The following is a 14,481-nucleotide window of genomic DNA, read 5'->3' on the forward strand; positions in this document are numbered from 1 at the left end:
AAAGGATGTCTGACTATTTTGGCCTAGTCTGTAGGTACATATCTCAAACTCTGTGTAGACTTTGAGCCATTTTAGTAGTGCGCACCGGTGATTGATTGCCAGTCGCCGATGCTCGTATTAACGTCACTTTTGCCCGCGGGCACATTTGTTCTGATTCCGTCGCCCCTGAATTAATGTGACAAACTCAATTTGCGGTATATCCGGCCCCGCTTTCTGCGTTATCCATTTCGACGATTTTACTCCAAGAGCCAAATCCGTTTTTGATGTATTGCCCTTAATCTGGTTTTCGTTGACCAGAAAGTCTGGTGTATTTCTTGATATGTGTCCAGCATGGATAGCAGACATTTTTCTATTATATTTTCATTTAAAAAAATAGATAAACAGTATTGTTAAGGCGTAGTACAGAAGCATTGATACATAACTTCATGTATTTTCTTACTTATAGATGCATATTAGTGTCGAAGAATGATGAAATTCAATAAAAAATGTAGCTATACGTAAATTAAGCAAAACAGTCCTTGAACTATATAGTGACATTTAATTAGTATATTGCTTAAATTTATATATGTTTTATAAGACATTTTTTTTATATTTAATCCCAAATATCCACAGCCTGTATATAAATTATAAAACATATGATACTCTGACTATGATTAAAGTATCGCGCGTTCCTGATAAATTTGTCTCTGCCAAAATTCTCGATAGTCGAAAATCTTCGCTAAAAGCCGGTCCCGTTTTTTGACCCTATCCCAGCTCTGAATGATTAAATGCGACCCTTAAGCACCAGCCGAAATCCTTCATCAAAGTGTCGCGCGAGGGATTCGCACCAGTCCTGCTTTGCAAATAATTTATTTCAGTCAAACGCCGGGGCCCCGCCGCGAAATTGTTACCGACGAACGTGTACAAACATATCTTGGCAATATTAAACATTCACCAACGTCGCCTTCATACATTTGTGCGTATATTTGAGAGCCGCTGTATTAAAGTGATATGTGTTTATTTACGAGCGAACGGCGACCCGTAAGATAGATGGATCAATTTTACACTATTTATTTTATACTTAATATCATTTTAATAAGTAGATTCTGCTTTGCAAAATCATTTCATATAAATAAAAATATAAATACGACTGTTTCCATCTACCCCAAAAATTTCTTAAATTGAAGTATGGCTGTTGTCAATATGGGATAATACGACAAACGTGATAATATAATAAGGTGCAGAAAAAAGTATTATCGTTTCATGCTTCAATAAATAACTACCTTTCATATCTGGCTTCACCCTTATTTTGTTCCCATTTATATCGAACCCTTACTCATAGGCGAGTTTATCGGTTAATTATTTTGATTATTACATTTACCTTTATTTTGATATTATACGCGTTAAAATAGACCTTGAGAATAGTATTCATATATTACGTCGATTGTGCTAAAAGTGGCTATAAAAACACTTTTTTATTGTAATAATATATTATTATAACTATTTTTAAATGTTCTCTAAAATAAACTTACCATAGTATCTTGTCATATAATATTTACAGGAATATTATATTTGTTATAGTTTAATCCTCTAATCTCAGCGACAACCCACATAATGCGGCATCCTTTATGGGCGTTGACAGATGTCCATATATCATTCCATTTTGTAGCTCACTTGCTTTTACCTTTCAATATTATATTATTATATACATACATAAAGTTTTGCAAATTATTACCTAATCATTTTTAATTAATCAGGTTTGTGAGTTGTCTAAAAATACTGATAAAATATGCATATGAAAGAAATATATATAAAAAGTAGGTTTATTTTGTATTTTTTTTAAAAGAACATATGGGTAGCATACTAAAAATAAAAACAAATAAAATACATAGGTGTTACAAAAATATTGATCGTATAAATCTCCTTAAGTACTTTCTTTTTTAGAAAGAAGCCGTCCTTCATATCATAAAATTTCAAGTTGATCCGTGCTGAGACTTTGAATTGGGAATTTTATAACTACTAAAATAGCTTTTTATTATTCCATAATCTTGGTATTTTATAAAAATAACTATGCTGTATCTAAATTTAATTTACTTTTATATTAATAAAAGCGAGAGCAATTACTTTTTTTTAAGACTATAAAAAACATGTGATTGTCATAAAAATCGCATAAACGAGATCTGTTATATTTTTTTATTTTAATGTTTGAAAAAACATCACAGGAACAAACTAATTAGACAATATTAACGTAGAAGTGTAATTAAAAAATTATCGATAAAAATAATCTGCTTCACTTTAATAATGCACCAGCTAACATAACAGTGAGTCATTTTCGTTCTCTAAAGGGTAAAAACGGATACAATGGTTTTAAATATGTTTTATTACAAAATATACTTACAAAACTGTGAATATTTTATTAACATACTCGTTCTTGACATTTACTTTGAGCCTCATATTATTATCATGACATTATATTTTACCATTGTTTAAACGAAGTATCGCCCCCGTTGCGCCGCCTTTATTTTTATTTATAAAATCAGCTTTGTCAATCTTTATAAAGAAGAGGCGACCGCTCTAGAAATTTATCTTTCGCCCCCTTAGTTCCACGAATAATTCTCAATTAATTGATTAAACATTTTGTCTTTGCGAAGTAATTGCAAGCGCCCCCGCGCCTCTTTGATGCGGAATTTCGTCAAAAGCGCTAATTATCACGAGAGGACCGAGCCGAACATTTTTGCCCGCCCGCTTTCGACAAAATTAACGGACGGTTTAACCGTTGACAGTTAAATTCGCAGGTTCAATTTCAAAGTCCACGCCGGCACGAAGGTCACTCAAAAACGTCGAGTGCCATTCAGACACGCGGTAAAGTGGACACTCACCTATATATTATCAGCTGACGCAAAAGCAAAAAAAAACAGGGCCACACGAGGGGTCCTTTTGAAAAATATAAATAGCGATAATTAACCACTGTGATGAACGAGTTAGAGCTTTCAATGCTATAGAATATTTTTAATAATAATATTAAAAAAATTTATTATTGTCAAAAATTCAGAAAAAGCGCATTAAATTATGTAAATATACAATACTAATACATAACTACGTAAAAGTGAGAAATAAATGTATTAATAAAAATGTATAAATTATAAATAAGTACATCGGAAAAATTGCATTTGATCTCGTAGTATCTCGCACTGTTGAGACAACCAATATATTATTAAAGTATACATTTTTACTCTTTTTATTTCTATACAAACTATTTGTTAAGTTATAAAATGACATTCCTAATATTATAAATTAAACGGAAATAGCGTAAAAGTAAAACAATAATTTACTTAGGAGAGAAATTGGCGTCTAAATAAATATTCATTCTAATTGACGCTTAGGTTATTTTAAAGCTTTTTAAATCCCGTAAAAATGCAGAGCTTACATAAACAAGCTTTCGATAAGAGGCTCAAAGCTAGTACGTGACCAAGAAAATGGCTACGTCACCGTTCTCCATTTTAGAAACAGGTAGAAATTATAAGCATAACGTTTGAATATGGATATTTTAAAGATGCCTCACTTAAACCAGATTTGCCAAAGCAAAGATTTAAAACTGAAATCACAACTGTTTATTACTGATAACTCAATGAAATCTTTTTTTTTCATAGACCTTTAACTTAGAAACACTTAAATGACACTTGCTTTTGCCATGATTTGCCACCATTTTAAATACTACTAACACGATAGACGAGTGGTCTCTGACTATTGACCTAAAAGACCCGAGTTGAAATCTCATACGATTTTTTTTATTTCTATCGTGTTTGGAAGATCGGAATTAGTGATTATTATATAATAATATTTTCAATTGTATGTCACAGATTATGTTTATCTAGATTTTCCTAATCTCATGGATAATTATCGTGATGATTAATTAAAATCGAGCTAAGTCGTACATGTTATACATTTAAAGTTCTCTAATAGTGAGTTACTTCTACTCATAACGAATATCTTGTATGTATTATATTCAACAACGTCAAAAATAGGTATTTCATCGGGTGATGTATTTTTACGGAATTTTGCAGTGTTTCCCACATTTTACAGATATTATTAATATGAAGTAAGGGGTTTCCCAGCCTCTTTCTCATTCTTCGTAAGCGAGATCTCAACTGTAACTTCGTGTAGGATTTCGGTGGTCAGCTAGTTTCTAGTAATGTTTCTCCGACAATTTTAAAATATCATCCTCATTCACATCCAGTCCAATGTTCTGTCTCAAGGATACAATTTCATCCACAATTGGCGGCTCTCGTTTATAATCAAACCCGTCAACGCGATTAGGCCACAGTTTTATTCGAACAGAGTTGAGGGTTCTACTAATAACCCTATCCAATTCTTTATTGATGATCTTGAGGTAGCTCACGATGTGGAAAAGTCTTTGGAGGTAAGATTTGTTCCTTAAGTCATTTCAAATCATTACTTTCTTTCTATATTTCGGCTGCGATTTTCCAGCCATGATCACGAATTATCCGTAACTTTCAAAAATAATTATACTTAATTCTAAAAATCCATATTATAGAATAAACTGTTCCCAACTCATTTAGCGTAAATTTGGCTGAATATTCACACCCGTTTGGTCTCAAAATCTTCTTTCAAAACAATTATTAGGGCTCGTTTATTTTATAAGAAAATATCAAATATAATATAAATACCTGAAATGAATCCAATTATCGGACGTATTCATTCAACGCTCGCATTGCGATTGGTAAACTTTTGTTTTGGAATTGTTTTTCACAAAGTCGCCAGTGGATTTTGCCGTAATAAATTTGTGCGTACGTGAGGAAGTCCCGGGGATAAGTTTGATCCCGCGGGACCATTTTGCCCCAGCATGCGATATTACATTAGACGCGGTTTGCCAGACTTATAACTTGGCTTTCCGCCCACTCACTTTTGACGCAATTTCGGCCTCTGCCGTACACAATCCCCCATATTCTCTATATCGACACACAACAATCCCGAAATTGTGTCGACAATCTGCGCGCGATACTTTCGGGAAAACTCTTTTCCGTCTTGTTCTCTCCCGAAGCGCGGGTCATTTATTTTCGCTGAGGGATGCTTGAAAATTTAGGTTCGCTCCATGGAGCCTTATTGTCTGGCGCAATTACTACTACTACTACTACCGCCTCCGGAGAGTCGCTCTAAATTTGAGACGTGTCCTCCTCTCTTCTACTATTCTGCTAGGTACGGCTGGCGCAGTCGAGAAATCCGTATGAGGATTATGCGGAGGGCAAAAGACAGGTGCAGGCAAGCACGAACGTGCAAGCAGGAATTTTGTGGAATTAATTCGTTCGAGATACGGGCTTGACAGTTTCAAATAATGGTTTTAACTAAGTATGGAGAATGGGCTGCAATTTTCATTCTCTTTATAGCGTTACAAAATTTGGAACGCTGGCTCTTTGTGGTATACTTTTTGTTATAAAATTTTACGATTTACTGAATACACCTAAATTCATTTAACAAATAATTAAATATTTGCATATGGCTAGAAGCATTTTTATAAATATATTTAATGTTACGTCAGTAATTTTAAAGATTAAATATTTCTTTATTTCATATTTTTTTAAAAGCAAAAAATACAGAGGGTATTAAAAATGGTGTTTATAATTCAATCATTTAATCAACTTATTGTTTTATTTAACTAAATAAAAAAACGTTAAGCCAACACCAATGATACAGATATTTTATAGCAGCTTTGATAAATTATAAAAATTGATTAAATAGTTTTTCTTAAAAATAACTATTTTACAATTATTTATTTATTATTTCACTGTTTCAACGATAAGTTTTTTATATTAATCAACTTAACTATATATGTATTCATATAATCGTAAGCTTTATTTTGAAAAAACAGTATTAAATCCGCCTAAACTATTAAGGTAATACTTTGTATTAAATTAGTATATGAAGATATTCTCACTTTTTTATTTTTTTAATTAAAAATTAATTTCTTATTATATTTCACTTACGATTAATTTTGGAGCTTTTTGTATGGTCCTTTGTGTTTTTTTATTAATTAGCTAAGACACTATATGTTAAAAATTTAGTCGTATAAAAAAATTGTATAGAAAATATGTATAGAATATCAAATAAATTATATAAGAATATGACAAATAATTAAATATAATATCCTTATCTAAAAATTATTTATATTGGATTAAGATATTTCTAGTTCGAGGTAATTTTATTTATTAGTCTAAATTATCTGAATATTTATAGAGGCACGATAACTTTTTTTAAATCATTTTATTTTTAACACGATATTATTGTTTTTTTATTAAATCTTCGGTTGTAACCTGACAGGCCCGATGCGTTACAACGGGCAAATCTGTACCAACTGAGTAAGTCAATCAGACATAATGAGTAAGTACCACCAGACTGAAAGTCTGGGAATCGGTTACATCTATTACAAATTTATAATTAATAAATTTTTTTAATAATAATGCATTTTTTATTAGTAAAAATTTGAGTGGGTTCGAACCCGCAACCTCAGAGTTACTAGTATGAAACCTATTCCGTCCTTGATATGTAAAAAAGATTTTCAAAATAAAACTAAAGTATGTAGTTAAAAAAAGTATTTCCTTTAATTTTTGCCATTTTCAATTTATATATTGAACATAAATTGTGAAGTTAATTTATATTTTTCTTTCTTGAGATCTTAAATTTTAGTAGATAGGTGTACAAATTTAAAACTGTGACAAAGTGTTCCTGTCAAAATTAAATGAAGAAAAAATATTTTGTGTGAATTTGTAGCAAAAAGTAGAGTGAACTTATTATTTTTATATTCCTCAAATGTTCACAAAAATTTCCACTTATATAGCTGTCTTTAAATATTTCTTTCCATAAAATTATTAAAAGATCCTATTTTTAAATCATCATTAAGAAGAAGCTTTTCTTTTCAAATGGGATTGATTCACTTCGTTTTCAATGCTAGAAAAATATTAACTATTGAAAAATAAGTTAATCATTTTTATCATAAGTGGATGCTTACTGTAAAATAAAATTTAGCAACCTTTGATTCGGTTATTCCAGATATTAAACGTGTTTTTTATCAGGAAATATATTTATTTTGTTAAAGTAAGAAAAGTGTTCTTGAAATATATTGAGCTGAAATTCGTAGCAAATAAATGGATAATAAATTATAATATGCTTGTTTACTTCTAATAATAAATAATAATAAAAAATAATACTGTAATAAAAATGTTTATTTCCTAAGATATATTAAACGCTCTTGTGAAAGTCTAATCCACAAATATATTTTTTTTATGATTAAATATTGATATCTAGTATGTTAACTTAAAATGATTATTAACACACTCATGTCCGTTTGCCCCTGTTTCACCCTGTGTACTTATTGCGCATCATTTCAGAGTACTTGAACTCGAAACTGCGTCCAATAGCGATTCGAATTACGCCTCGCACTGAGGTAATTAGGATCATTTTTCAATTTACTTTCAAGTGATATTAATAACTAAATTGAAAAGTTGGAAAGCACCGTATGTAGCCCTGACTTTCAATATAATCGACACGAGTGGCCAGAGTCACTAGAAGAGTCAGAGCCATTTTCAATGAAGTACACGTCGGGAGTCAAAAGGACACAATAGGATCCACACTTTATTGGCAGTGTCCGGTCATGTGCTCAGACGTTATGGCGCGAACATGACCCTTCTGCATTAAAAACGAACTAAGTGCACTCTGTATTACACCTTAGGATTCGCTTCTAGAGCAGTGTTTATGAGTGCTTGTATTTTTCTTGAAAAACATTCAGCGTAATTAAATTCCTTTATTATGCAAGATAGAAGTGCAGATTAAAAAGTAAAAAAGATCTATAATTTCATATAGCTTATTTTTATTAGATCTCAATGAATGAAAGGTATAAAAATTCAGATAATAATTAACTCATAATAAGCATCTTAGAATGGACGAGTTTCGATGAACTCGTTTTATAACTAACGCTTAATGATTTGTTGAAATTGGACCTTTAAAAATCAGTCCAATTATGCAGCAAAACAATTGTAGCTTTATTATTTTATCTAGGCTATAGAAATGCGGTATATATAAAAAAATCTATAAAAAATGTTACAAAAAATATAGCTTGATTTTTTTACTTAAGGAAATGTTTGCTTATAACATTTTAAAACATCCCTTAGCTTTTTTAAGTGCATTGAATGATTTAAACATGTATAAATCATCGAATTTCCATATAGTATTAACGAAATTTAATTTAATTTTTAAAACATACGAGAAAATCTAATTATTTTACTCATACATTTTAGTACTTCCTTTTTATTTACTACTTTCATTGTAGTCGTTCTGACTCGTTTCTCTTGTGATTTGCAATTAGGATTAGGTTTGTAAATCTTTCAAAAGGTCTTATTTATGATTCTTAGGTCTTTTAAATCTAGCTCTATTGTGCCTTTGTGATATATATTTTAATTTTTTTTTTGTATACATGTAGATAGTTAAATTATATAAAAAAATAATTGTTCTTCATCCAGTGATATATTTTGCATCTACTGCTTGTAATACATATAATTAAAATGATACATGGTTTCAAGAAAATTAAATACAATGCATATCAGATATCATATTCCACTTAAATTACTATCGATAATGTTAGGGTTCCCAGATACCTAGCAAAAAATAATATTATTTTTGTGTAACGATATTCGCAGAAATATTATCGTACAATAGAGTCAGTTAAGCGTCTCGAGAAAACGCGATATGTTTATATGCGGGAATCGTTCGAAAATATATGGTAATTTTTCAATATCACAAAGACTTTTACGTATTATATTAGTAGTATACATATCTATCGTTGAAAGCGTTTCGCTAACAAGGAACGTCCTTCTTCAAATCGAGGCCACTTTACAATATTCCATTGTGTTACCGAGTACTGAGACTATATAATGAACACTATCGGGTCTTTGACATTGCGCTTCACCTTCTTCGTGGGATGTATTAAAAAGGGAAGCTGCAAGGGTTTTGTCTCAGCGTTGCTCGAACACCCAACTACCATCGTATTAATGAGAAGCACTTGCAACATCAAAGGCTACACTATATACGTCTTCAATACTATCATTTTCTGTTTTCAACTAATTTAACGACTCAATTCTAAGATATGCGTGTATGAGATTCTTAAAATATGATACTTCTTAACATGATATTTTACATGATTTAGATTACAAACTAGACGCTGACACTTTTTGAGTGATGTTTTTGAAAGTCGTAAATATTTATATTGAACATAATAATTATCGTACATTATAAAAACGTACTTCATTTTTTTTACATACTGCTCAATTTATTTTAGTTAACTGCTGATTTTTTGTTAGAATATGTAATTTTTTAATAGTAGTTTTTTGTTATTTTTTTATTAAAATTGTTACATGAATATGATTTTTCTCACAATGTAAATTATGCACTGATTTCAAAAGGACTGTATTTATTGCTTAAATTATTTGGTTTGTTTTTGTTCAGTAATTTAAAACATCAGTCAAATATTATGAGATGATCTTTTTTTAATTAAGTAAAGAACAATATTATACGTTTCTATTGTAAAATAAATCTTTTCCATAAAAAAAATGTATAAGAAAATCGCATATAATTCAGTAAATAATTTTATAAATTATGATATAAATATATTTGAAATGTAGTTTTTGCATTGACAGATTTATCTTAGATATAAAATCAGAGCTTTACTTGTGTATTTCTTGGAATACTAATTATATTAATGATATAGCTCAACATCAGGCGCAATTTAAGCCATTTTAATTTTATATGAAACCCTTTATTAAAATAATAAATATCTATAGAACTACAAAAACACACCATTGGAGACACAGTTTCAAAACACATTATTTGAGGGCGCAGACCCTTGGCGACGCGCCAACTAGGAAGTGCCTCATTTTGTGGCAGCAATTCGAAAAGCTACTGTCTCAGTGAATGGTGCTGTTGAGGGTATCTCTCAGGAAAATACTTCAAATTAGATGGAGTTTTAATAAAAGCGGCCGTGAGATTGACAATTGGTGTACTGACAACCTGAGGAATCAAAGAAACCCTGGCGTCAAGATAAAATAAAAACAAGTGCACTGTCCTCTCTACTTTGTTTGTTGACCCAATATCAACTGTTAAGCATGGCTCACAACTATTGCCATCCCTGGCGCCTAGCGAATGAAGGAAGTTTCTCACTCAAAAACGTATTATAAGACAATGATTATTATGTCTTAAAAATGTCTAGTTACGACTTTCCATATCTTTTTCAATGTGGTTTTAAGAAACGTTATCATGTTTTTCGAATAATTAGCACAATATTTTTATTTGAAATTTGGTAACCATATATTATTTTTTTAAATACATTTAAATTTTCCGATATGTTTTTTGTACTGATTTTGTTTTTTTTTATATAAATCTTTAAAAATACCACAATTAAATTTTATAAACATAATTAATCATTAAATAATTATTATTAATCTAGCAAGAAACATATTATTCGCAGCAATTATAGTGAAAATAATATAATTGTATAGAAAAAAAATATGTTAACTTCAATAAATATCAATATAAATATTTTTTTTTCTATTTTTCCCTTCTCTTCAATTCCCTTTTCTCTTAATTAAGTGAAAAGAGAATCCCACAATACACAAAGAAACTTTTCAGCTCTTACCAATATTTTTTAAGCAGCTTTGTGTAGTAAGTAGACTACGAAATACCGAACTTGTTCAATAATTCTTCGATGGTTACTGTTAAAAATACTTTAGGTTCAGCTCATGTTGTGTGTATACTATAATACCTGCACTACACTCTCTGGAAGTTGGCCAATGTTGGCCAAGGTCGGAGAATATAGTGGGTTACTTCGGGGTTACTTCGGTAGAGGTAGGTAAAGTAGGGGTAATTCAGTTGACTTGGCCAGCTTCGAGCGCTTCCAAACATTGTCGGCAAACGGAACGAAGTCGGTGAGATACTTTTTTCGCGTGTTAGGTGACGAGAGTGAGAGAGATAATGATAAGATGTTTCGCAAACTGAGATAGAACGAGTAACTCGCTCCAATTTCAGTAAGCGCGTAGGCGTCCTATGGTCAACACGCATGAGTAGCGCTGCATCGTGGTCACGTGGTTAAGTTATAATACCACAAGCTTATCGGGGACTTCAACAGACTCTTACTGACATCTTTGAATATTTTAAGGCACCAAAAGGGATTATTTATATTTTTGATAGTATATTCTGCTAACAGATATCGTAATTATTTTTTTTTCATATAAAATTAAATAATTAAAAAATAATTAATGGTAATTGATTTTGTAAAAAAAATCGTTTCGAATATCCTTTTGTATTTTTCTAGATCGGTTTATATAAATGTCACACCATAACGAATTCTTATTTAGAATCGATGGCGAAAAATTCTAGGCTATACATACTTTAGTCGTTTTCGATATCCGATTATTTTATCAAGAACATGAAGCTAAACATAATATTTGTTCTGCTAAAATGTTAAATATTTACATGATTTTGTATTGAGGTCTTCATCGAGTATCTTAACATTATTATTTGTAGCAAACAAATTTTTATAATATAATACATATATATGGATCAACCAAATGGTTTTATATTAACGGTGTTTTTAGTCAAAAACTTATAATTAAAATAAAATGTACGGCCCTATACATATTATGATACATACATACCTGCATATTATATGCGCTCCATTTCCATTTCATCACCCAATTCCAACTTTAAGCCTCGGTGACGCTCGGATTATTAGATTATCGAGGGAATGGGTTGCAAATCGCGTTTTAGCAATTATTACGACATACAAACCGTATGACGTTTATTTGACAAACGTCAGATAAATTGTTAAGCTTTTTACATTTACTTGATAATCACGAAATTGAAAATGAACTGTATCTAAATAATTGAAACTATTTTAAACTATATCAGAGAATCTACCATAGAACTCAAACTGTTTTGTAACTTCTTACTCCATTCGTACACTTGCTAAAGTGATACATATATAGGCATATATCACAGTATTTGTCAAAAAATAGATACTCATAGTTTGAAAGTTTTCAGTTGGCATATTATATACCTATGATTTAAATACGTATTAATTTATAAACTGGTATGATACAATTATAGTCTAACCCTTTGCTCTCTGAATATATTTACAAAAGAAAAATACACAGATATTAATGCTCCAGCAATAAACTGTTGAAGGTAATTAACGTTTATTAGTGCGTTCCGGTCTTGTGAATCCGCAAACAAAGTGTATTTAATGTACCAAATCATACACCGTATAAAAGCTAACATTAAGAGCTTTTATGTAACTAATTCATTGTGTAATAACATTTTAATTTCTTATATTTATTAACAATATTTTCTTTTATTTGCAGGTAAGCATCTCTTGAATACTATTGCTGTTTGACGTAAATTAGCCTTGGAAATGTGAGTTTTTGCATCGATATTTAGTTTATGATTGTGCTAATAAATCGTGTTTAATTACAATGCATTCCTCGTTATTATCTGCTACAAACACTCATATTGAACAATGCAATTACCGTAGCCATGACCGCAGAATCTCACGATTATATATTCGTTCTATGAATTGTGCAATCGTTATGCAAGACATATCAATTAATATTTATTATCAATAACTCAACAAGATTGTTGTGTATAATAAATGCTTATGCACCACAAGGTAATATCATTGTAGGGTACAGAATTAAAACTACATAAAAAACTTATATATTGAATTTATAAAAAGCGAAACCTTACAGAACTAATTGTGTTGTTAATTAATATATTTTATTATAATGGTATATTTTATATTTATACGTTTCTGTTTATTGATGTATAATATTAATTCTGCCAATTGAAAATTCGTATGCACGTAATATTAAAGTTTGTTTTAATGTAAGGCTAATATGAGTTCACGGTTAAGTTACCTTGGGTTCTGGTGTTTGATCATAGTTTTAGAAAGGTTTTTAACAAGACAATGTACTGACAAATTAAAAATCTCTTATAAACGTGACTCTGTGTTACGTCTATGACTCATGTTTTAGAGATCACTCGGATATGAAATAATATTCAATCGATGACCTCAACTTTGTGTACCTTGGCATTTTTACGGACCACAAAATGTCAAAAATAGCGTTACCATTGTTATGTTTGAATATCACGATCGGGAAGTGCTTTAGCTATATAAAAGATAATATAAATATAAACGATTTCGAGATTTAATTGAACGACGTCTTGCGAATTCCCAGAGTCTAAATTTCAATCAGAACCACGAATGTTGAATTGTGCTCTGCAAATTGCGTGCTAATTGTCAATTTGGGGTCTGCAGAGTTGGTAGTTGGATGTCATCTGCAAAACAAGATCCTGATAGAGACTCGGTATTGTTCCGATGAAACAATAAGGAGGCCTCGTTTTAATTTGTTGTGCACAGTACGTCGACAGCTGACAGAATTTAACTTAGAATTGAATAAATAATAGCATTTCAATATAATAACTTAAATATGAATAGTAAACAAATATTAAATAAGTATTTTATTTTTAATCAAGAATTGGATTAAGTTTGTTTAAAATGCCTTTTACCTTTAATAATGCACCTTGCATTTAACTATAACGCACTTTATTGGCAAAAATAGATTCTTAGGTGTTGCTTTTTCATTTAATATAATTAAAATTATTATTAATACGTATAATAGATATGTACAAATTCAGCCCACTAAATGTTCATTAATAGCATTTTTGGGCATATATTTATCATAGATTTAAGTAGCTTTTATGATAAATTTATATAAAAAGTATTGAATTTTCTGTAAAAAATTAGTAAAATACTTATTTTTATAACAGCTGTGTCTTTAATAATAATTATATTGTTGACAGACTATGATTAATTGCGGGACTATGTTGCTTAAATGCACACTTTTATATATTTTATTAAATATTTCCTATTGCTTTTTTGTGTATTTCAGTTAGATAAAGTCAATTATATGTACATTATAACTTATTAAAATATATAATGAATGCGCTTACAGGCAAAGTTTAACAAATAATCAATTTTTATAATAAAAAATGGCAACTATGGATTATTTCACCAAAATATATTTTAAATATTAATGTAGATAAAAATTAAAAAATGATATTGAGCTACTCCTTGATTTTATAATTCTTATTACTAATCTAACCATTATGGCTTGACAGGTTTTTCCAATATGTCACGATTGCCATTATACAATCAATGTAAACATTAAAAAAAACTGCAGATAAGCACCATCCTAGCCGAAAACATCACCGCCGAAAGTCACCGAGCGTTGACGGATTGTCGACACCACCCCTTAGCAACTTTAAAAAGTGTTTTTTTGACTAGATGTCTTGCTGTGAATGCAATTAATTGTGTATATGTTATAAATAGGGAAAACTATTATAAAAATATGTAAATAATATGTATATTTGCTTAGTAAATGT

The 14,481-nt window shown here is 30.1% G+C and overlaps 1 protein-coding gene across 5 annotated transcripts in view; it reads left to right on the plus strand.

Annotated features, from left to right (window-relative positions):
- LOC148227205 (Ig-like and fibronectin type-III domain-containing protein 2) overlaps positions 1-14,481 on the plus strand; it is a 123,558-nt gene that overhangs the window by 37,617 nt on the left and 71,460 nt on the right. For 2 of the 5 annotated variants that reach the window (XM_088201081.1, XM_088201080.1), the window contains one exon: positions 12,402-12,453. The exons of the other annotated variants lie outside the window; for them this stretch is intronic. The gene's annotated coding sequence lies outside the window, so the exon portion shown is untranslated. The remainder of the gene's footprint in view (positions 1-12,401; positions 12,454-14,481) is intronic. 5 annotated transcript variants of the gene reach the window in all.

Source organism: Plectrocnemia conspersa, unplaced genomic scaffold, assembly GCF_051122295.1.
Source record: "Plectrocnemia conspersa isolate PC_06_02 unplaced genomic scaffold, ASM5112229v1 ptg000013l, whole genome shotgun sequence".
NCBI classification, from domain to species: domain Eukaryota; kingdom Metazoa; phylum Arthropoda; class Insecta; order Trichoptera; family Polycentropodidae; genus Plectrocnemia; species Plectrocnemia conspersa.